Source organism: Balaenoptera physalus (assembly GCF_965194825.1).
Source record: "Balaenoptera physalus genome assembly, chromosome: 15".
Taxonomy (NCBI): Eukaryota; Metazoa; Chordata; class Mammalia; order Artiodactyla; family Balaenopteridae; genus Balaenoptera; species Balaenoptera physalus.
In genome coordinates, this window is record NC_138894.1 from 64,377,182 (window position 1) to 64,401,784 (window position 24,603).

Here is a 24,603-nt window from a genome sequence, read left to right on the forward strand (position 1 = left end):
CTGAAAAGGAGCAGTTTGGGTTTGGTGGCGCCTCGCTTCACCTGATCAGAGAACTTTTATGGAAGCTGTTGCATTTATGTGAAACAATAAAATATTTCAGAAGCTAAATTTGATTGTGAGGTTTGTCTCTTGTACCTCCCCTCTAGCGCAGTAAGCTCAGTATATTATCAAAGCCACTCCATTAACTGTTTAGAATCTAAAATGAGGCTCTTCTGAGTACAGGACAAGGCTAAAGTTATAAACCCCCCAGACTGACCATTTGTCATCGATACTAAAAATGGAACCTAATGATCTATAAGATCTTTTTCAATTATAATATTCATTTTCCATGCATTCAACAAGTGGTTATTGAGAATTTACTATACAAAAGATTATTAAAAGCACTGAGGGAGCCATGCGGATAAAACAAGAAGAACATTGCCCTCGGGTAGCATACATGCCAAATCGTAACAGATAAAGCAAAATAGAAAGCAATATACTACAAAAAGAACGAAAAAGTATAATATCAGGATATCTCAGCAGGGAGATGAAGAAGGAAGGGACACCTACTGGAGGAGTTCTAGTAAGACGCTGAGATAGATAGCGTGGAATCAGGCAGATTGTGGTATGAAGAGTCAGTGGAGATGCATTTTCATGAAAAAGATACTTGTTAGACGTGAATGCTTGGGTGAAAATGAACAGTATACATTTAAAGTAAGGAAACATATGTAGAAGAAGAGAAGAATCGGTAATTGAGCACTCCATGAAAAATAACATTTAAGGGAATGATGAAGAAATTGACAGCAGTAATTAAGCCAAAATAGAAGAAAAACAAGAAAATATTAGTTTCCTGCAAATCAAAGGAGTAAGGAGTCTAAAGAATGAGATCAGCAGTGTTAGATGCTCAAGAGGGTCCATTTAGTGAGCGGTGAAATGAGCCATTGGGTTAATGATTTTTAGTTCACTGGTGATCTTATCAAGGTCGATTTCAAAATGAATAAAAAATCTAAACTGAAATGAGTTAAAGAATAGAAGGAGCTAAAGAAGTGGAAAATAATTAGAGGCTTAGCTTAAATAATGTATCAGTGAAGGAAAAGAATAACAGATGGTGATGTTTTGAGTGCAAGGTAAGGTTGCAGTAAGGTTTTTAAGGATGAAGGCAGTTCGAACAACATACAGACAGAATAGAATCATATTAGAAAAGGGAAGAATGAAGACACAAGATTAAAGGTAACTTTTGAATCAAGGACCTGGGGAAATTGAGAGGGATGATTGAGTACATAGGTGGAGTTAGCGCTTTGAAGAGAAAAAGACACATGACTGACTCTGAAATGAGTGCAATTCATGTACTTTTAGGGGAGAGATGGGGCAAGCAAGTTACAGGGTCTCATGCAGATTACATCCATTTTGTCTGTGAAGTAAAAGACAAGCCTCCCCCCCAACTTTTTTTTTTAAGAATGAGGTATTTAAAGGAAGAAAGAGGTCTGTAGAAGTATAATAAAGTCTATATCATGTTTAAACTTCTGTAAATCATTTGCAACCAATAGAAGCGATATACTCAGAACTGTTCTTTTGGAAGAGTATCTCTCAGTGTGATGTATTGTGAATTGAGAAGTTAAAATGAAGGGTAGTAGACAAGCTAGAAAACTACTGAAATCGTCCATGCAAAAAGCAATGAGTGTTTTATTTGGAAGTATTAGTAGTGAGAGTAAGAAGGAACAAAAGTAAAACATGCAGCATTTGGCAATTATTTTCTTATGCAAATTTTTACACCTAATATTTCATTTATTTTTATTATCAATCTGAGTTGATAGAATACGTTTTGTATAACCCATCCTACAAATTAAAAAAATAAGAGAAGTTAAATAACTTTCTAAGAAAACACAAAATTGATTATAAACCAGAGTTAGAACAAAGTTGCCCTTACTTTCTGTCCATACATTTTATCATTAAACCACATTAAAGTCACTACCTCCAGTCCAGAATTCTAGTGTGACACTTTTTTCACTCTTTTTTTCTATATTCAACCACCAAAACCTGTAGGTCCTCTTTTCTTCACGTGACCCCAATTATCCTTTCCACCTCTTCCCCACACTCTTGCTTTATTTAGTTTAGATCCTCATCATGCCCTGCCAGGACACTAAAAAGAGGCATCAAATGATTTCCTGCCCTTCCATTGCATCCTTCGCCATGAAAAATCTTGTCAGGACACTCCCCTGTTTGTAGAAGATAAATTAAAATTTGACTTTTTGCATGAATCTGAATGCATATTCCTAGATGATAACTTGTTTTCTGACTTAGAATATCATTTCCCATAAGACTGTGTTCAGGGGCTATTGACCCATTCCCGTATCCACATTTATATTACTTTTCTCTGCCTTATATAGCAAAGTCTATAATTTAAGCAGAGACTTAAGCAAAAGATCCAATGCTTTTGATTAATTTGGACTTTTGTTCATAAATAAGTTTGAAAAATCTCGATCGGTTCAGGCTAGATTTCCTTTTAAAATTATGGAAATTTTTATTATTTTTGTTTTCTTTTTTCTTATAATTGGTCTTCACGACCTCTACAGTACCTAGATAGAAGATGCATAAAGTCATCAATGATAAAACTTTAATATATTTTTAGTTAGCAGTAAATTCCTCAGCCAGTCAACTGAATAATATAAAGATTTTAATAAGCACATCAATCGAACTGCTAGAAAGGCTCACACTAAACTTGTGCTTATCCTAGAGTGCAAAGGCTTGATATTCTAATTCCAAAAGTCTAAATGACCTTAGAATGATAAGCTAATGAATATACCTCAGCTTGTTCCTTCTATTAACGATAATATTTATTAATTTCTTTGTTATGTATATGGAGAAGGGATATTGAGAAGATGATTTATTTTTTAATGAAGTGTTTCTCTTCAGTAAACACGTTTCTAACTTGTACCTTCTAAAGTATCACCTGATGCAATTTTACCTGATGTAGATCTGAGATATGTCCATTATCAACTAAATGAAAAATACTTTATGGTCCTTACCACAAAGCATTAATGTGATTCAAATAAAGTAATCTGGATAGTCCTTGCAGTATTTGTGAAAACTTTCCCCTTTATGACCTTTGCTAGCATATTTGAGTAACAAAATTGAAACAGATTAAAAATAATAATTTTTCCAATTGGTAGAGTTTCTAAATTCACTCAGTGGAAGCAAAATCAGCATATTCATGGGACATCAATTTTCATTGCTTCATTCCCTCTTAACTGATGAAAATTCCTGAGATGACACAGAGAACCCTCTTTGTATTCCAGCCATAGGTGTTTCTATTAAATTAGTCTTACCTATGCTCCCTCGAAGAACAATTAATGCATTAGATCATAGCTAAAGTCTCTCAAGAAAACCAGTGCTACAAATAGAAAAATTGAAAAATCTTATTCACCATTTCTTTGATCATAGTCTTTAAATTGAAACCAGAAGTCGCCTATGCTTCTGTCAAATCAGTTGGAACTGTTTGAAAGCTCAAATTGAAGTTCATATACTCAACAAATCAAAGGCTAAATGAACTGTCTGAAAGTCTAACAGTGTGATGAAGAGCCGTGTAATTTTTCATGTAAGTTGGTCAAGTTACCTCTGCATGATATGCTGCAACTGCTCTAGTGCTTTATATTATCATCCCACTCTTACCTGATGACTACAAAATGTTTCATGGAACCCTTAGCAGTAGTAGAACTTAGCAAAAAAGCAAATCTCTAGTGTGCATAAATATATATGCTTATAAATATATCATAATGTTTTCACATAGTTAGAAAACGCTAATTATGCTTCTATTAAAAATTTTGAGGAATTAAATGTTCTTCGTGTGATAGTCCTATGATGTTTGGTTTGTGTTGTTATTTTGCTTTATCCCAAAGTACTTCATGTGGCTCTTAAGAGTCATTCAGTGCTCCTAACCATCCAGTAATCTTGCATGAGTTCAAATCTTATATATTTACCTAACTATCTCGATTTGGAGGTATTAATGTGTAGGACTAAGTAGGGTATTGTTATATGTATTTTCCAAACAAAAATTTGGGACATATCCTATAACAACTCATTTTAGGAAGAACAGTATGTAGATAAGCAAGGAGAGCGCTCAAGGTCTTATTGTCTTAATTACTCAGGGTCCACCAGAGTCTCCCGAGTTTGTCAATGTAAGTCTTTGGGGCCACGTAACAAACTAGGCACAGTAGTCCTGATGTAATCTGACCAGAGAGGAATAAATGAAATTATCTCTTTGGTCTAATACTTGCGATGAAGTCTAAGATTTATGATTGTATTATCTTTATTAGCAGCTGAATAGAAAACTTCAAGTTATCCCTTTCCATGTGTAGAAAAATGGCTCTTTGTATCTAAATGTATGAATTTGCATTTGTCTCTACTTAATTTCCTATTCATAAATTTTATAAACATTAGCGTGGCATAGGTGTAACATGAGCTATTGAGTAAGACAGAGCTGGGATAAAATTTTTCTTCTGCCACTGGTTATGCCATTTAACTTTTATATGCCTTTTAAAAAATCAAGAATAATAATGTCTATTTTGGGTAGTTATTACCAAATGAGATGCAGTGTATAAAGTGGCCTAGTCAGCACATAGTAGTTACTCCAAAATGTAGTAATTAGAATTATGATTACTATTTCTGCTCAATATTTTTAGAAACTTGATTCTGTCATCTTGTATATTAGATAGCCCAAAAAAGTCATAACTGTGCTTTACTTTTATCTATATTCAATCATTGATACAAATGTTAGGGAAAAACAAAGACAAGGTCAAGAACATGATGCAACAGAGACTTCATTCTAGGTTGAGATCTATTCATTAATGAATAATTGGCACATAAATATTCAACCAGCTATGGAGCAGTAAAATGTGGTAATTATTTAACCCCATAGATAATCGCAGGGTATCAAGAGGCATTTTCTTGTACACCTTGCTTAAATGCACACAAACATGCACGCACAAATACACACGCGCAACAAACATGGGCATACCCATACCAACGTTAAGATAAAATATCAAGCCGTTCTAGCAAGTCTTGTAAGGTGAGCCTATGATAACTCTTGGTAATTGCCAATTTTGCCACTACTTACTCATAAAATTTGTTTAGCTAGTTCTTCAATATATTTCTTCATTTCTGTCATCCGCTATTTTTATCTTCTTGAAAATTAAAAGAACCTTTTCTCATCTGCTTTCTGTTATGAGGCCTTGAGTTCATTTGTGATCACATCTTCTATGTCTACTCTCTAGCAGGATTTCAATTCACTAAGGCCTAAAGATTTAAGTTAACTCAAGGGAGCTTATCAATCTCTCTCATTCTCTCTCCAAGCTATACTTATGCTGCCTCCACACCATCAGTTACATTATATCTATTTTCATTATTACTATTATTTTACTCATCTTTCAACTTGAAGTTTGTCTTAATAATTTTATGACAGAGCTTTCTTACAATTCTGCACTACTTGAGGACTGTTTGTTCATACCACTCCTACAGCACTAATAATACAATTTATAATGTTGTGCATTAACTTTTCTCATCTTATATTTACTTTTTGTAGACCCTATTGTACCTTGAGCACAAACTGTGAGAAGTAAAAATTTTTAAGCACAGTGTGTAGTGATAAGACTTCACGAGTCAGATAATTGAACTCTGGTCCTTCAATGATCATTGAAGAGCATCACCGAACCTCTGTTTCTTTATCTATAAAAAGTGGAAGTTGGACTACATGCACTTTAAATATCTCTCCAAACTCAAAATGCTTAGACTAGTGTAATAGCCTATAAGCTCCCCAAAGCAGGAGGCATATGTGTCCTGTTCATTCTTAGCTCCCTGGGCACTTAATATAGTAAATAGTATATATTCATTCATTCATTCAACTAAATTTCATTGTGTATAAGCTACTCTTCAAGGTACTTGGCCTACAGAAATAAACAAATCCCTTCCCTGATGGATTTTCTAGTAAGAGGAGAAATAATGACCAGTATTTTAGAAGTTTATTAGTGATGAATACAACAGGAATAGTGATTAGAAGTGCCAGGGTTGGGTTTGCATTTTTCAGTAGAGTGGTCAGTGTAGGCCTCTCTGTGAAGGTTACATTTGAGCAAAGATTAGAAGGATGTGGGGGTGAGCCATACAGACATATGGAGAAAGGGTTTTCCTGGAAGCAGGAAGAGCCAGTGATACTTCCAATGTTGTGACTGTCCAATTGACCAGAAAGGAACCAGAGGGACTAGAACTGAAGAGGTCAGAGAAGTAGCAGGGAGCCAGTGATGGGCCTTGTACTTCATTGTGAAGACGGTGACCTGACTTTCATAAGATGGGGAGCCCTTGGACAGTTCTGAACCCAGAGGTGGCATTATCTGATTTATATTTAAAAGGTAACGCTTGCTGCTAGGTTGAGATTAGACTGTAGAAGGAACAAGGAATAGGAGCAGGAATACAATCTAGAAATGATGATGGTTTTGACAAGCAGTGGAGGTGGTGGGAAGTGATAGGGTTTTGAGCATATTTTGAAAATAGAGACAACAGGAGTTTTTGAAAGAAACAAAAATCAAGAATAACTCCAAAGTTTGGGGCCTGTCCAATTGGAAGGATGGAGTTACGACTAACTGAGCTATAGTGGAGCAAGTTTGTGCGGGAGGACCAGGAATTTAGTTGGATATATTTGGTTTGAGATGTCTATTTGGCATCAATAATTGCTCAGTAAACGTGTGTTGACTGATTATATTTAACATGTGTAACATTTTCTTTTGTATATATCACATGTAATCAGAAAAATTAAAATTGTAAGAGCTGGCTTTCAAAACCTTTCTTCATTATAAAAAAATTTTCCCCACTGTATCAATATTGCCTATCTTAGTGCAATGGAGGGGAAAAAAGAAATTCTCAGGATTTAGAGGAGTAGATAATTTGGTATGTAATGATTGATTAAACATGCGATTGCCACAATATGCAAAAGTAGGGCAAATTTCCATTATATTTTTAAATAGTATAGATCAACGTCCATTTGAGAAAAATCTCCATTAGAATGCACAGTCTGCATGTATTTTTTGTTTAGAATTGCAGTGGGTGAAAAAGGTGCTCTTAGTGAAAAATTGTGAAAACTTCTGCAGATATTTGAAAACATTTTAATTCACATAATTGCAAAAAGTGCAAAAGCTGTTAGTAAAAAACATTATTATTTTTCATTATTTTAATTGATTAAACAATTTCCAATAAACAGATGTTTCCCTAGACCTAAATCTTCAATCATTGGATGATTAGGATCACACCCTATCTTTATGGCTTAAATGTTCTCAGTATTGGTAATGGCAGCTTACATGTTTGTGTGAGTAGCACAAATATATACATATATATATACACAGTGTATATTTATATATGTGTGTGTGCTTAATGCACTACAAAAGCTTATTTTTTTAACATTTAGGCTTTATGCCTTATTCATTTTTGCATGTGTGCCAAAATATCCTTGCAATAAAACATAAAAAAACATGATAGGGGAAGTTCAGCAATTAACTTCCAGAAAGTGGAGGGAAAATAAGAATTATAAACTAAAGGATACTTTCAGAGTATAGCTCAATGGAAATTACCCCAAATTTAATTATTCCAAAATTATAGGAAAAAAAGTTTACCAGTTTTATTACTTAGTAGGTTTTGAAAGTCAACATTTTTGTGTATGATTTTGTTTTTGCAAGGTTTTCTTACGGTATTCTGAGCATTTATCTAGCAGAGTCTATAGGTAGAGATACTGGATCAGGACAATACAAGCTCTCTAACTACTACACAGGGACATCCCCATTTCCAAGGCCTAAATAACATACCCTCAGCCCAGGGCTCTCTGCCCTAATTTGAACCAGTAAACAATCTTCAAGCTTTGAATTCAGCTTCTTAGAAATCATGATTGCAGGAAAGTCATGCGTCGCATAAGAGAGTGAAATATGAGAAGGAAGAAATGGAGTGACATCAGCAAGATGGTGACACAGAAGTTTCTAGTACCTGTGCCCTCACAGAAACATCAATTTGAATGACCATCCACACATGAGATACCTTCACAAGAGGTAAAGATTCCAGGTGAAAGATGATACATCTGGGTGGAGCACAGAAATAAGAACAATGCATTGATGACTATAGACAGGAAGTTTTATATTACCCACCTCATCCCTCCCCCAAGCCTAGGCAGCCCAGCTCCTGAGAGAGAGACACTTCCCAGTGGGGGAAGGAGAGTGAACTGAGCACCTGACCTCACTATGAACCTCAGTACCACGCCAGCCACTGTGGCCTCAGGCACCTATGAACTCAGGCTCCTGACTGACCCCACACTCCAAACTGGCAGTTGTGACCCCAGCCTACAGGCCAGCACCTGCAAACGCAGGCTCTGGGTACACCCCAGCACAAAACTGGTCCTCTTTTCCCCAGGATCCAAGCTGGCACCTGTGAATCCAGGTGCCGCACTGGCGCCCATGAACCCAGGCTCCAGACCCAAACCTGTGGCACCAGGCCAGCAGCCTCAGTCCCAGACTCCAAGCCCACGCCAGTTGCCAGACTGGCTCATGGCTCTAGGCTCCAGGCCCATGCCAGTGTCAGACCAGTCCCTATAACACCAGGCTTCGGTAGACCCAAGGTCCAGCCTGTCCCAGTAAACCTAAAGTTAGCAGAAGGAAGTAAATAATAAAGATTAGAGCAGAAATAAATAAAATAGAGACTAGAAAAACAATAGAAAAGATAATTAAAACTAAGAATTGGCTTTGTGAAAAGATCAAGTTGACAAACCTTTAGCTTGACTAAGAAAAAAGAGAGAAGGCTCAAAATAAATGAAATCAGAAATGAAAAGGAGATATCACAATTGATGCCACAGAAATACAAAGGATCATAAGAGACTAATATGCACACTTATATGCCAACAAATTGAATAATCAGGAAGAAATGGGTAAGTTTCTAGAACCACACAAGCTACCAAGATTTAATTATGAAGAATTAGAAAATCTGAACAGACCAATATCAAGTAAAGAGATTGAATCAGTAACCAGAAACCTCAACAGTAGCCAACAGGTACATAAATAGATGCTCAACATCTACTTGAGCATTAGAAAAATGCAAATCAAAACCACAATGAGATATCACTTCATGTCTGTTAGAATGGCCATCATCAAAAATGTAAGAGATAACACACGCTAGTGTGGATATAAGAGACCCCTTGTGCACCATTGGTGGGATTGTAAATTGGTGCAGCCACCATGGAAAAGAGAATGGAGGACCCTCAAAAAGTTAAACATAGAACTACCATATGATCAAGCAATTTCATTTCTGGGAATATATCCAAATAAAATAAAAACACTAACTCGATAAGCTATCTGCACCCCCATGTTCATAGCACCATTATTTACAATAGCCAAGATATAATAACAACCTGAGTGTCCATTGACAGATTAACAGATAAGTTGTGCCATATATACATATACACACACACACAAACACACACAATGGAATATTATTCAGCCATAAAAAATGAGGAAATCTTGCCATTTGTGACAAAATGGATGGGCCTTTAGGCATTATGCTAAGTGAAATAAATCATGCAAAGAAAGATAAATACCATATGATCTCATTTATATGTGGAATCTAGAAAACAAAAAACAAAAAAAACAAAAAACCCCAAACTCATAGAAAAAGAGATTAGATTTGTGGTTACTAGCGGCAGAAGTTGGGGAGAGGGAGAATTTGATGAAGGTAGTCAAGAGGTACAAACTTCCAGTTATAAGATACATAAGTCCTAGGGATGTGATGTACAACATGATGGCTATAGGTACCACTGCTGTATGATATATAGGAAAGCTGTTCAGAGAGTAAATCCTAAGAGTTGTCATCACAAGTAGAGAAGTTGTTTTTCTTTTTTTTTCTGTTTATTTTTATTGTAGTGTATGGTAAGATGGATGTTAACTAAACTATTGTGGCAATCATTTCACAATATATGTAAGTCAAACCTTTATGCTGTGCACATGAAACTCATACAGTGCTTTATGTCAATTATATCTCAATAAAACTGGAAAAAATAATAAAAATATAACAATTTTAAAAAACAAAACAAAAAACTCCCAACAAATAAAAGCCTAAGACCAGATGGCTTCACTGGTGAATTCTACCAAACATTGAAAGAAGAATTAATATCAGTCCTTCTCAAACTCTTCCAAAAATAGAAGCGGAGGAAACACTTCCAAATACATTTTAACGAGGGCAGCATTATCCTGATACCAAAGCCAGACAAGGACATTACAAAAAAGAAAACTATAGGGCAATATCCCTGATGAACATAGATGTAAAAATGTACAACAAAATACTAGCAAACTGAATTCAACAGCACATTAAAAGGGTAATACCCCTGTGATACAAGGAAGATTCAACACACACAAATCAATATATCTGGTATACCAGATTAAGAGTTAAAGATAAAAATCATATGATCATCTGTCATCTCAACAGATACAGAAAAAGCATTTGGCAAATTCAACATCATGATAAAAATTCTCAACAAATTAGGTTTAGAAGGGATGTACCTCAACATATAACAAAGGTCATATATGACAAGCCCACAGCTAACATCATACTCAATGGTGAAAAGCTAAGAGCTTTTTCTCTAATTTCAGGAACAGGACAAGAATGCTTACTCTTATCAGTGAAAGATCTATACACTGAAATCCATAAAACATTAACGTGAGAAATTGAAATTAGAATTATACCACTTGTTCATGGATTGGAAGAATTAATATTGTTAAAATGTCCATACTGCCCAAAGCAATCTACAGATTCAGCTCAATCCATATCAAACTCCCAATGGTTACTTCACAGAAATAGAAAAAAACAATCCTAAAATTCATATGGAATACAAAAGATTTGAATAGCCAAAATAATCTTGAGCCAAAAGAACACGGTTGGAGGCATCATACTATCTGATTTAAAATATGCTACAAAACTGTAGTAATCAGAACATCATGATACCAGTATACAAACAGATATATAGACCAATAGAAAAGAATAGAGAGCCCAGAAGTAAATACATACATTTATGGTCAATATATTTTTAACAAAACTGTCAAGAACACACAATGGGAAAGGCCAGTCTTTTTAATAAATGGTGTTGGGAAAATTAGTTTTCCTTATGCAGAATAATGAAATTGGACCCTTATCTCACCACATATGCAAAAATCAACTCAAAATGGATTAAAGATTTAAATGTAAGACCTAAAACCATAAAACTATTAGAAGAAAACAGAGGGAAAGCTTCATGACATTGGTCTTGGCAATTAGTTTTTTGGATATGACCCTCCAAAGCATAGGCAATAAAAGCAAAAACAGACAAATGGGATTGTATCAAACTAAAAAAAATTCTGCATAGCAAAGAAACCAGTGAACAGAGTGAAGAGACAACCTACAAAATGGGAGAAGATATTTGCAAACTGTATATCTGATAAGGCTTTAATATCCAAAACATAAAAGGAACTCAAACAACTCAATAGCACGAAAACAAATAACCTGATTTAAGAAATGGGCAAAGGACCTGCATAGACATCTCTTAAAAGAAGACATCTCTTAAAAGAAGACATACAAATGACCATAAGATATATGAAAAGATGCTCAACATCACTAATCATAGGGAGAAGCAAATGAAAACCACAATGAACTATGACATCACACCTGTTAGGATGACTATTATCAAAAGAGAAGCAGTAACAATTGTTGGCAAGGATGTAGGGAAAAGGGAACGCTTGTTCACTGTTGGTGGGAATGTAAACTGGTGTAGTCACTATGGAAAAAAGTATGGAGGTTCCACACAAAAAAATTAAAAATAGAACTGCCACATGATCCAGCAATCCCAACTTCTGGGTGTATACCCAAAGGAAATGAAATCAGGATCTGAAAGAGATATCTGCACTCAGTGTTATTCACAATGCCAAGGTCTGGAACCAACCCAAGTGTCTGTCGATGGATGAATAGATAAAGAAGATGAGAAGACATTATATATATATGTGTGTGTGTGTATATATATATCCTAATATATATTAGAATATTTTAAAATAGAATATATATTATACATATAAAATTCTATTCTATATACAGAGAGAGAATGGAATATGTTTCTGCCATGAGAAAGAAGAAAATCCTGTCATTTGCAACAATGAATGAATCTGGAGGACATTATGTTAATGAAATAAGCCAGACAGGGAAAGACAGACATTGTATGATTTCACTTATATGTGGAATCTGAAAAAAAAAAAATAGAACTTTTAGAAGCAGGTAGCAAGAGCTGGTAGGGTGGGGGATATGCTGATCAAAGGGTACAAAGTTATAGTTACTTAGGATAAATAAGTCTAGTGTTCTAATGTATAGGCCCGATGACTATAGTTAATAGTACTATATTGAATACTGTAAGTATGCTAAGAGATTAGATTTAAGATGTACTCATTATGGAAAAAATGGTAACTAGGTAAGATGACACGTTAATTAGTGTGACTGTAGTAATCATTTCAGTATTTACATGTATATCAAATTATCATATTGTGTGCCTTAAATATGTACTATTTTTAATACAAATTTATAAATTATAAAAAGAGTGAAATATGTCAGGTAGAATTAACATCTGCCATCATTGTGTTTTTACATACTGCCTTGTACACCCATCTCCTTTAAAAATGAGAGCTTGATCAATTTGCAGTCTGCTTTACAAAGGTAATTTTCTGCAACTGCAGACCTGGGACCAGGCTCTGAACCAAAGCTACTATCCAAGAAATTAGCATAGCTCAAAAGTCAAGTAGCTTGTTTATTTTTTTCTATGACATAATTTGCTGGGTTTTTTCTGCTATTTTCTTCTTACTCAGCGTCTGTTTTCAGCAATATAATCATAAATTAGAAGTCAGTGCTTATTTAAGATCAATCAGAATGGGAAGTATTACTGAAATTAAAATATAAGTCAACGAGAAAATAATTTGGCATGTACACTTTAAAATTTTTGCTGAGTTTTGAAGACATACAGTGTTAATAGGAGGCAAAATACCCTTGTGTTGACTGTGCAGCCAACTGTTAAATGAGAAGAGTGTCTTATTTTTAATTTTGAAGATTAACTATTTTTGAACACTAGTGATCTTCCTTTTAAAGCAGTCTAATTAAATTCTTCATTTAAGCCATCTAGGCTAGAAAGATCATTATATCAAGAAAAATATTTAAACTTGTTTTTATCTGCAAATCAAGGGCCCTTTTTACTGTGATATTTAATTAACTTAACAATTTTTGATCGTTTTAATATGAAAATTTCTGTCCATTATAAAAGGCACAAATAAATAATAGGCACAATAAATAAAAGGTACAAATGAAAAGAGGCATAGGCCCTTGATGTTTGTGAAGTAAAGGTATTTTTTTGCACCGCTCCAGGTATGTGTAGATTCTCCCTGCACCATGGTGTCCACTCCAACCTGGCAGCCATTCACAAATCCCTATGAAATATCTCACGTAAGTCAACATCTCATTTATTTGGCTCTCCTTCCCTGGATTCCAGATCAAAATACACCTGTCCTCTATAATTGTAAATCCATTCAGTATACTGAAGCATTTTAATAGCATAGTGAGTATTCCTTAAGCAACACATATTTTTTCTTAGCAGCAGCATTACTTGGGAGTCTGTTAGAAATGCACAACCTCAATTTTTACCCCAGAACTTTGAATCAGAATCTGCATTTTATAATGATCCCCCCCTAGTGATTTCTGAACACATTAAACTTTCACAAGTATTACTTTAGAGAGAAACCCTTTGTCCTGAAATTGTACTTTCAAATATTTTATCTACCTTTTCTAATTTTTGGCATTAAATTGTTTACTTTTTATTACTCCTTTAATATATGAAGGCTCTGTAATGATGTGCAATTTTTAAAATTCTAGATATTGGCAATTTGTGTTTTCTTGCCAATTATTTCTTTGTTCTACAGACTTCTAAATTAATATTGCTCTGATCAGATAATATACTTTGTATTATTTTGATACTTTGATGTTTATTGAGTTTTTATGACCCAGAATTTTGTCCACCTTGGTGAATGTTTCATATGCACTTGAAAATAATGTATATTCTATAATCGTTAGATGTAGTAGTCCATCAAAGTCAAATAAGCCAATTTCTTAATAGTGTTATCAAGCATTCTATATCTTTACCGACTTTTATGATTCCTATCAGTTATTGATAGGGTAGTATTAAAATTTCTAAAGTTCCTTGTAGATTTGTCTATGTTTTCTTTAAATCTGTCAGTTTTGTTTTTATATTTTGAAGTTCTGTTATTATGTGCATACAGATGTATCTTTGGAAATGATTTTGGGGATGAAGTACAGCACAGTTTGTCTGATGTTAATATACCCACCTCTTCTTTCTTATGCTTAGGGTCCTCAAGGTATACATTTCCCCATCATTTTATTTTAAAGCAGTCTGTTTTATATCACATTCCTTTGAGACATCATATAGACAGGTCTTGCTTTTTTTTATTTAGTCTTATAATCAAGACCTTTTAATTGAAGTGTTTATTCCTTTTCCATTTATTGTAAGTTTGATATTTGTTCCAAAATTGATATATTTATTCCTCAGTTTTCTGTCTTTTTTTTTTGATAAATAATATTTTTTCTAGTATTTGATTTGTATTTCCCCTGTTGAGTTTTGAGATATACCTCTTTGTATTTTATTTGATTACAATATGTATCTTTAACTTATCACAATCTACAGTCAAACAATACATGAAATTTACAAGAGTGTAATTCTATTTAACGCTCTCCTGCCCTATGTGCTCTCGTTACATATCTTCTGAGTAGTCTACAAATGCTGCCACATATAGTATTTTTTTTGCCTTAAACAATTACCTTCTATTAGAAAAATTTAAAGATATATTTTAAAGTTTCATCATATATAAATATGCGTGTGTGTTTATGTATAATTTGGTGTCATTTTCCCTTTGACCTAGTATCCTTTGAGACATTTTATGCGTGTAAAAGGTAAGGGTTTTTACATACACATTAGTATGCTATCCACATTGTTCTGTGCCTTAATACTTTTGATTTTTAAATGTTAGAAAATTTCCATGCAGATATGTTACATTTTATAAGAGCTGCATGATTTTCCATTGTATGGATATACTATAATTGATTTAAATAAGCCCCTGTTGAGTATTATTTGATGTTAAAAACAATGTTTCAGTGAACAATCTTCCATTTATATCTTTATGGACAAGTGAAGATTTCTATAGAATAAATATATGTGTGGAACTACATATCAAAGAAAATGTTTACTTTGTCATAGTTGCCCCCAAAAATGTTGTACCAATTTACCGTTCCATCTACAGCATATGAGAATGCCTAATTCTATGACTTATTTTTTAATAGTTATTGGCTATAATTTATACACAACAAAATTCACTCTTTTAGGAGTACAGTTTGATAAATTTTCTAATTGTATAAGGTTGTATAACTTCCATTACAGTAAAAATACAGAACTGTTCCACCACCCTTAAAGGCTCCCTTATGACCATTTGAAGTGAACCCTTATCCTTTATCCTTGTCTCCAGGCAACCACTGATCTGTTTTCTGTCATTATTTGCCTTTTATAGAAGTTCATATAAAGAGAATCATATGGTAGCTGTCTTTTGTTTTTGAATTCTTTCACTTAGCAAACATTTTTTTGTTACATCCATGGTGGTGTTCTTTTTATTGCTGACTGGTATTTCATAGCATGGTTAAAAGATAATTTGTTTATCCATTCACCATTTGATGGACAACTTGGACTGTTTCCAGATTTTGATTATGATGAATAATACTGCTATAAATATTCATGTATAAGTTGTATGTACATGTTTTCATTTCATTTTGTTTATATGATCTTACACAAGAACAGGATTGCTAAATCATATGATAAGTGACATAATATACTGTTTTAAATTTCCCAAATTGGCTGTGCCATTTTGCAATTCTATCAGCAATGTATGAGCGTTCAGGTTGCCCGACATTCTCTCCCATACTTGATAATATCATGTTATTTTTTTTAAATTTAACCATTCTAATGGGTGTTAGTGGTTTTAATTGCATGTCTCTGATGACTGATGATGTTGAGCATCTCTCAGGTGTTTATTGGTCATTCATATACCTTCTTTGTGAAGTATCTGTGCAAGTGTTTGACCCATTTTTTATTTGGTTGTTTGCTTTCTTATCATTTTCATGCTACTGACACATATGAGGAAAGAGGCATGAGAAAATGGACTTGGAAAAGGAAGCAACGCTTGTATCTGATTATCACATAAGAAGGACTCATTAAGTGATTTCAAGCTTTTCTTTAAACAGTGGTTCTGAAATCTGGCTACGTACTAGAATCCCCTGGAAAGATTAGAAACCTATCAATGCCCAGGTTCTACCAAAATCCAATTAAATTGGAATGGGTAGTGGTGAGAGAGTCTCAGTAGTTATTAAATCTCTCCACATGATCCAATTGTGCATATAGGATTGACCACAACTTCTTTATAAACTTTTGACAGTGGCAGAATTTTCAAAAAGATTGAAGCCAAGTGGGCTTTAAATCCCACTATGTATATTTAATTCAAAGAACGAAATAATGCCATTTGCAGCAACATGAATGGACCTAGAGATTGTCATACTGAGTGAAGTACGTCAGACTGAGAAAGACAAATATCATATGATATTGCTTATATGTGGAAACTAAAAAAATGGTACAAATGAACTTATTTACAAAACAGAAATAGAGTCACAGATATAGAAAATAAACCTATGGTTACCAGGGGGGGAAGGGGGTAGGGATAAACTGGGCAATTGGGATTGACATATACACACTACTATATATAAAATAGATAACTAATAAGGACCTACTGTATAGCACAGGGAACTCTACTTAATACTCTGTAATGACCTATATGGGAAAAGAATCTAAAAAAGAGTGGGTATATGTATATGTATAACTGATTCACTTTGCTGTACACCTGAAACTCATACAACATTGTAAATCAACTATACTCTAATAAAGAATTTAAAAAATACAAAAAAAAACCCCCACAAAGTTAAGAAAGTGTTATATTTTGGTTAAAATATAGAATGAAATATGCTCCTCTTGAAATAAGATTGGCAATTAGAGCAGATTGTTAAAAACAGTGATGAATGAGAAGATAAAGTGTATTTAGATGCTTTTTCTTTTAGTATGAATCTGAACAGATATCCTCTTAAATGTGGTGTTTTCTTTAAGTTAGTAAACCTTGATATTTTAATAAAGAAAACTATTCTGTCAAAAAAGTATAATTAAATGGAATATGAATCAATCTCTCTACTTATTAATTAAATTTAGTTGTTTGGATCATGAAGCTCAAGATCAACAGACACTTTAATTATTTACTAATATTAAATAAATGTGTCCATTAATAGGAGTTAAAGTGAAATGAATTTTAGCTCACTGTAAAATGGGAAGAACATTCTAAAGACATGCCCCTGCAACATCTAGTATATAATATCTAGGATATCTCTTCCTAGCAGTGTGCCTGTGGGATACAAAACAATCAATACTTATTTTAGGTAAATAAATGGATACTTCAGGAGGAAATAGAGTCCCCACCACTACAGTGTATTTAAGCAGAAGCTAGAGGGCCATCTGCCAGAGATCCTGCTGAAAAGATTTCTGAGGGGGTAGAAAATTGGTGAAGATGGCTTATAAAGCCCCTTTGACCTCTAAAATTATTTGATCCTGCATCTTCAGTATATTGACATTTGCACTTCACAATACCTTGCTGATCTTTCACCTGCTGTGGGAGAATAATGCAGTTTTAACAGAAAAGCTTTTTGACCCAATTCTTTTTTCATATTTGAAGAACTCTTATTTTTTCTTAGGGTAGGCAGAAGTGTGTAGAGACATGCAGGCTCTGAAAATTGAATTGGTAACACATTGACAGGAAGTGAAGTTGACTTCACTGCAAAAGTTCAGTATGGAAAGCGGTAACAAAATGAGAGCCCTGTCCCAAACAAGCCTAAGACATTGTGATTTTAGTTGCTCAAAACGATACATCTCATTCTTGTTTTTTAAATCAGATTCTCCTTCCCCAACTTTGAAGTTGTGTGATTTGGAGTCAGTTATGCCTATTGCCTGAAGACCAACTTTATTAGCTTTCCATCACCCCAATAAATAGGAGTCCAGTCTAAATGTGACATTAATGATGTCTTATCATGCTGACAGCTCAACTTATTACTTATCCTTTGTATTGCATTTCCCACACTGTATGATAAACATAATGACAACATTCCAATTATTACTTAATTTTACGACTACATATGTTTTCACAGAATTGATTGAAATGACAATGTTTATTTTTTAATTGTTTATGCAAATTATTTCTTTCCCTTTGTCCAGAACTAAAGAAAAATGTGTAGATCATAAATAAAATTTTCTTTATTTTTCCTCTGTCTTACCATGGTCCTTCCTTCTTTTCATCTAACCTTTCTACTCTGTCCCTCAAGTTACCTTTAATCCATTATGTTCTAAGGTTATATTTTCTACTCATGACAAACATCATGCTACTTTGCCATCAAAAGCTTAATACGTAGAATTTGCTTTATATCACCAGTTTTGGGTAAGAGCATTTAGCTGTTTATTCAACATTTATTGTGTACCCACCATATGAAAGGTACTCAATAAATAGCCATGAAAGATACAAATTTATTTTCACACAATCATACATTCAGTTACTTATAATCTTGGGGGCAGTAAGATAGATACACCAATATGTCGTAAATAGTTACAAAAATTAAAGAGAAAGAGAATAGATTAATTTTGGCATCTAACGGGATATATCTGCTATACTCCTCTCTACTAAGATTTACATGAGATACCAAAACAAGAATTGGAAGGTAATGTTTGAAAGTTTGGTTATTTATTATTGACAGTTTTGCAAGAGCACCTCATCCAGCTATCTTATGCCCCATACCTACAAAAGCAAATATTAACAGGTACAGGAAGCTCACTAAGAATCTGCAGAGGACAAAGACTTAGAATGAGAGGAATGAAGTTAAGATTCCAACAGCTGTATTACACTTCAGGGTACTCGAGTGGAAACTCTAAACAGACAAATATCCCTCCATCACAACTATATATCTTCCCCAGTAGATTCTGCCCAGCATTCTCTCCTCATATCATTCTCTCCTGAATCAGGCTCTCATGTGTCTTTGGTTGAAAAAGGCTTGGTCATCTGTCTGGTTCAAATTGAAGGAAGTTGCAGGACTTCCCTGGTGGCGCAGTGGTTTAGAATCCGCCTGCCAATGCAGGGGACATGGGTTCGAGCCCTGGTCCGGGAAGATCCCACATGCCGCGGAGCAGCTAAGCCCATGCACCACAATTACTGAGCCTGTGCTCTAGAGCCTGCGAGCCACAACTACTGAAGCCTGCGCACCTAGAGCCCGTGCTCCGCAACAAGAGAAGCCACTGCAATGAGAAGCCCACGCACCGCAACAAAGAGTAGCCCCCACTCTCCGCAAATAGAGAAAGCCCGCGTGCAGCAACAAAGACCCAACACAGCCAAAAATAAATAAATAAAATAAATAAATTTATATATATATATATTAAAAAAACAAACTGAAGGAAGTTAGGAAAAGAAACTCGGTCTTCTGGCTTGAGCAGACTGGACCCCTAATGTACTAAATTCCCCTAATACAGAAAATGTTCAGAAGATGCTCAGTAGTAACAAGTATATAAATAATTGCTGGGGTATCAAAACAGACTTAGATATAATGCTTGTAAAGCACTTATCACAAACTTGTTACCTAGCAATCACATAGTAAGCAGTTAACGGTTGAGAGAGGATTTCTAATCAAAGAAGAAAATAATGCCATCTTAGAAAGAATAATTCTTTAGGAAACGGAGTGGGTGTCAGCAGGATATAGGTACAGAAATTTTTTCAAAACAATTTTTTTGGCCACAGAAATATTGAGCATACTATTTAACTTGTTAAAACTTTTCAACCCCTTCTTAGTAAAATGTACTCAGCAGAGACTAAGTTAGATATTAGAAAACCTGACTCCCCTTCTCTAATGGAATTCTGTGCGAAGACATTCTATACCTGATAGGCATTTGCTTTATAGTGCATGGAATTTATAATTTCTGGAATTTGAGGTGTGCCTGAAAACACGAGCCATTTTCAGCACATATACAGGTGTGCCATGTAGCTGTGTACTACCTGCCAACAGCTTTACATAAAGGAAGCTGGGCTAAGTGTTCTTTTAACCGCTGCTGCAAGCTGACGAGGTGTTGAATGTGCTCTATTCAGCAGCAAGCACTAAAAACCTTGTCAAAATCATGCTGCTTTGGAGACAGGCCGGGATGACATCCACAGCATCAACAAACCTGCAGCGTGAGGGCAGCTGATCTACTGTGCCTAAGGAAGCATGATCCACCTGACCTGGTGGCGGCCACAAAGGCCCATCATCTCCTCCTAATCCCTGGGTGTATCTGTACCACATGCTTCTCCCTCTCTGTCACTTACGCAGCATTGCCATTCATCAAATCGGGTCCAAGTGGGCACTCTGCTGGGGTTGTTCCTAAATACAGTTGGAATTAGACTGAGAAAAAATACGGTGCTATAGCTCTGGCAGCAGCAAAGGAACAAAGGAAATGCACATTTGAGAAATGTCTGATTTAAACATCACAACAACTTGACTCCACTATTAATATTTACTTAGAAGCTTTTATCTTTTCTTTCTCTGCCCCCATTCTAGAATTGTTCCTTTTTGTTGATGCTTGATATTTGTCATTAAAAAGTTCTCAAAAAGCACTATAAAGTATTTTGTTTGAATTGTCATTTTTAAACAGGATTTCATCCATCTTATGAATGTAGTTGTCAGCAAACCAGGGCAGAATCAGCATGAGCTTAGGTTGGTGGGAGAGAAAATATGTTTGTCCTTATTCCATTTAGACATCCAAAGCGTTGGGTTTGAAACCTGGCTCTGATGTTTTTGTTCTGTTTTTAGCATACACGTTCCCTTCCTGAGCTTCATTATCCTCAACTATATGATGGAAACAAACAAGACAAAGTCAAACAACAACAAAAAGAACCTCATTCACAGGGCTATAGTCCATATTAAATAAGGAAATAATTGTAAAAGTACCAGTAGCAGTGCTTGAAAGATGGTAATGATTCAGCATATATTAGTTAGATCTAGATGTGGTTCATTATGAATTTGCTTAGACAGCAAACAGAATACGTATTAAAATTAGAAAACCTGGTCAGATAACGTACTGCATTTTGCATGTAAATAGAAAGTACATTTAAAATATTTCAATTTCCATCTTTCAATTTCTATTTAAAAATCAATGAAACTCCATGGTCGTTATCTTTTTACTACATCCACTGGTCCTTTACCATAGTATGCATAGTAGAAATAAATTTAAATAAATTGTGACTTCAGTCACACTCAAGAGTCTTCATGAAGGAATTATTTTAAATATACGTGACAAAAACATTCTGAGAAGAACACATATCCTTTTTAGGTGAGTGTTCTCATTATGCTTTAAATTATTTAAAAAATATATAGGATGTACAGTTATATAATGTGTTTTACTATTCTTGAGTTGGCAATATAATGAAGATCTGTATAAAATTTTATTCATCATATAGCAAAATAATCTTGACTTTTATTAGGGAAGAAGACAAAATGATTTCTGAGAGGTTTCAGTTTGACTTCTGACAATTTGAGCTTCTTGTAATAATGAGTGATGGCTGGTTGAAATACTGACTTAATAATTAATAGCGGTATTTGTCAAATAAAAATGAATGGGTTGCTTCTGACTAATTTTTGGCCTTTGCCAGATGAGATGTGAAAATGTAGACTTGAACCCCTGATGAGATGGAATGACCTGGGTCATTCAACCGAGACAGAGGGAAGGCATGCCACTGGCTGAAATCCAACTAGGTAATTACATTTCTTTTAACATAAAATACTCCTGTTATTTCAATTAGATATTATATTTTTCATTTCCCTCCACTCTTTTTGCCTTCTCTTTCCATTTTCATTTCAGGTTAGACTTGAAAATGAAATAGCTACTGATTTATTCAGAGAGACTGGCAACATCATTTTAGCTGTAGGAGAGATGGTGTTTGTGACATTTGGTATGAAACTTACAAATAGTCTCTTCAGTTGAAGTAGTGAGTGATGGTGCAAAAGTTAAGTAAAAATAAGAAGCAGGAACTCTAAGATGATAAGAGCTGGACTTCTAATATTTTTTAAGTCAAAAAATGTTTAAGCTGAAGGAATCCCATGTTATAGGCTAGTCCAGGGGTCAGCAAACCTTTATGTAAAAGGCCAAGTAGTAAATATTTTAGGCTCGTGGGCCATGTGGTCACTTTCACAACTACTCAGTTATGCCCTTGCAGAAGGAAAGCAGGCATGGGTAATACATGAACACACAAATGCGGCTGTGTCCCAGTAACATATTTACAAAACCAGGTGGTGGGCCAGATTTGGCCTGCAAGTTATTTGTGAACCCCTCATCTAATCTAATTTCTTTATTTTAGAGAAGAGGAAAATCAGGTTCAGAGATATTAAATGATATTAAATGATATACTTAGCCAAAGTCCATTTAAACTTTGTATCGGAGCCCAAGTTGCCGCCAAGTTTCCATGTACCCTAACCTACTCTTTTTTCTATTGCATCATTGTTACATAAATGAGCCAAAAATGGCCTCTGTGTATTGGCCCCTACATTATTTCTTCCCTGCAGACTGAGACCTTCCAGCTCAAAAGCCTGCCAGCGCTAGACTCAAATTTTTGCACATGTAATTATTTTTAAAATAGACCAAACAAGCAAATGTTTGGCCATGTCTAGCCTTCCTGCTTTGAATACCCTGTGAAACCTCACCCAACAGCTGTTATCTATTGATAAAATGGGGCCTTGAAGTTATAAGGTCCCTGATTTTCAGTTCTCTGACCAAAGACTCCCCTTAGGAGGCTAAGCAACTTTACCTACAGGTCTAAGCCCCGTCTCAGTTTCCCTTCTCCCCTTAGAGTTGTCTTATCTCCCTCCCCTTCTGAGTAGGAGACCCCTGAGCCAAAGCCTCTGGACAGACTTATTCTGTGAGGGACTTCTCCCACATGCAAACCTATCATGGCACTGCCAGACAAAGCTGCGTGTGCTACTGCCTATCATGGTCATATCTTTTTTTCTGGACCAGCCCATAAATCCCCTGACTTCCTACAATTGTGATTCATGAAAAGCAAACAAAACAGAAAATAAAAATATTTAAGTCATCTTTAGACAGTTTTTTTCAATTGTCAAACTAAATGCTTTATGAAGGGAAAAGTATTCCTGTAAAGTATGTTTCTCAGAATTTCCTTTGCTATAAAATGGTTAAACCATTAGGATTATGTTCATATGTGCAATGCCTCTGTTAACAGAATGTAATTCTTCTTTTTCTGTGGAAGATGCTAGAAAATATCAAGGGGGTTGAGAAGTAATAAACTTTTGCAGACAGAAACTTTTTCTTTATAGTCTGTGTTCACTGTGCATAGTGGGAAGTGGTTACAAATTTTCTGTGATAGGGTAATAGGGATAGTAAGAGACTTCAAGCACTCCCTATGTATGTGAATGTCCTTTCAAAGAAGAGTGCATGATCACAGCATAATTTAAAATATTTATGTGGCACAAATAAAATGGCAAAATCCCTGCCAATGTTGATAAATGCCTATTTGAAAATCCAAAGGATGAGTTTCAAACATTCTCTCTAATTATCTTTTCCGAAGACAGGCTACTTTAAAAATGTGTCATGATACTAGGTGAGTAGTAGTATGGTAGATAAAAGATTGTTGTTCAGAAAACATTCAGTTTCCATGACCACCATCTACATGGGAAGACTATACTTCCCATCATATTGACTCAGGGCTTGGCCATGTGACTTACTTTGGCTAGCAGGGTGTTAGCACACAGGATGTGAACAGAGGCTTGAAATGTTTGCACAGTTGAGCCACATATGAGGAAACACACAAGGCTGGAAAACATTGACTCGTATAGTGGTGAAACACTTGGTAAAAGTGTTGCCTAAAATATCCTGAGAACAGGAAATTTACCTAATAAATTGGTGAAACTGGATGATAAGATTTTGAAAGAGAATGCTGAGTGTGAAGTGCGAGCTGGCTCATGCTGTTGCAGTTGATACAGGGATGCAAGACAATGATGAGCTTAGAACAAGACTGGCTGGTTTACAAGATAATTTACAAGGAAATTAAAGATACATTTCAGAGTTGGAGTTTTTCACCAAATCAAAGGTGAGCCATTTAAATGCAGCTGCAGGGAAAAGATCAAACACAGCATGCAACCATTAAGAAATGGGCTCCAGGTAAAGACCAAAGAGTGTGGCTTCAATCCCATTTTGTCATTTGTTAACACTTGAAAATATTTAGATGGTATCTAGTAGACCTTTCTTCTAGACCTAAATGGCTCTAAAAAAGATTAAATGCCTTGTTACAATGACACTTGCACCCAAATTACCTGAAATTAAATATAGAGAGAGTTCTATCTCAAAAAAGATTGTGACTGTGGCTTTTGCCAAAGGAA

General features: G+C 34.9%; 2 long non-coding RNA genes across 4 annotated transcripts in view; one reads left to right on the top strand and one right to left on the bottom strand.

Moving 5' to 3' along the window:
* The window catches only part of LOC309644264, a 665,166-nt gene that overhangs the window by 622,008 nt on the left and 18,555 nt on the right, over positions 1–24,603 (top strand). The window contains exons 7-8 of one of the 3 annotated variants that reach the window (XR_014254324.1): positions 1–21,966; positions 22,073–24,603. The exon at positions 22,073–24,603 is cut by the window's right edge and continues 10,623 nt beyond it. This is a non-coding gene — a long non-coding RNA (uncharacterized lncRNA). The other 2 variants (XR_014254323.1, XR_014254325.1) reach the window with 2 other exon arrangements.
* Positions 1–24,603, bottom strand: part of LOC309644279 — a 249,827-nt gene that overhangs the window by 28,459 nt on the left and 196,765 nt on the right. The gene's annotated exons all lie outside the window — the stretch shown is intronic.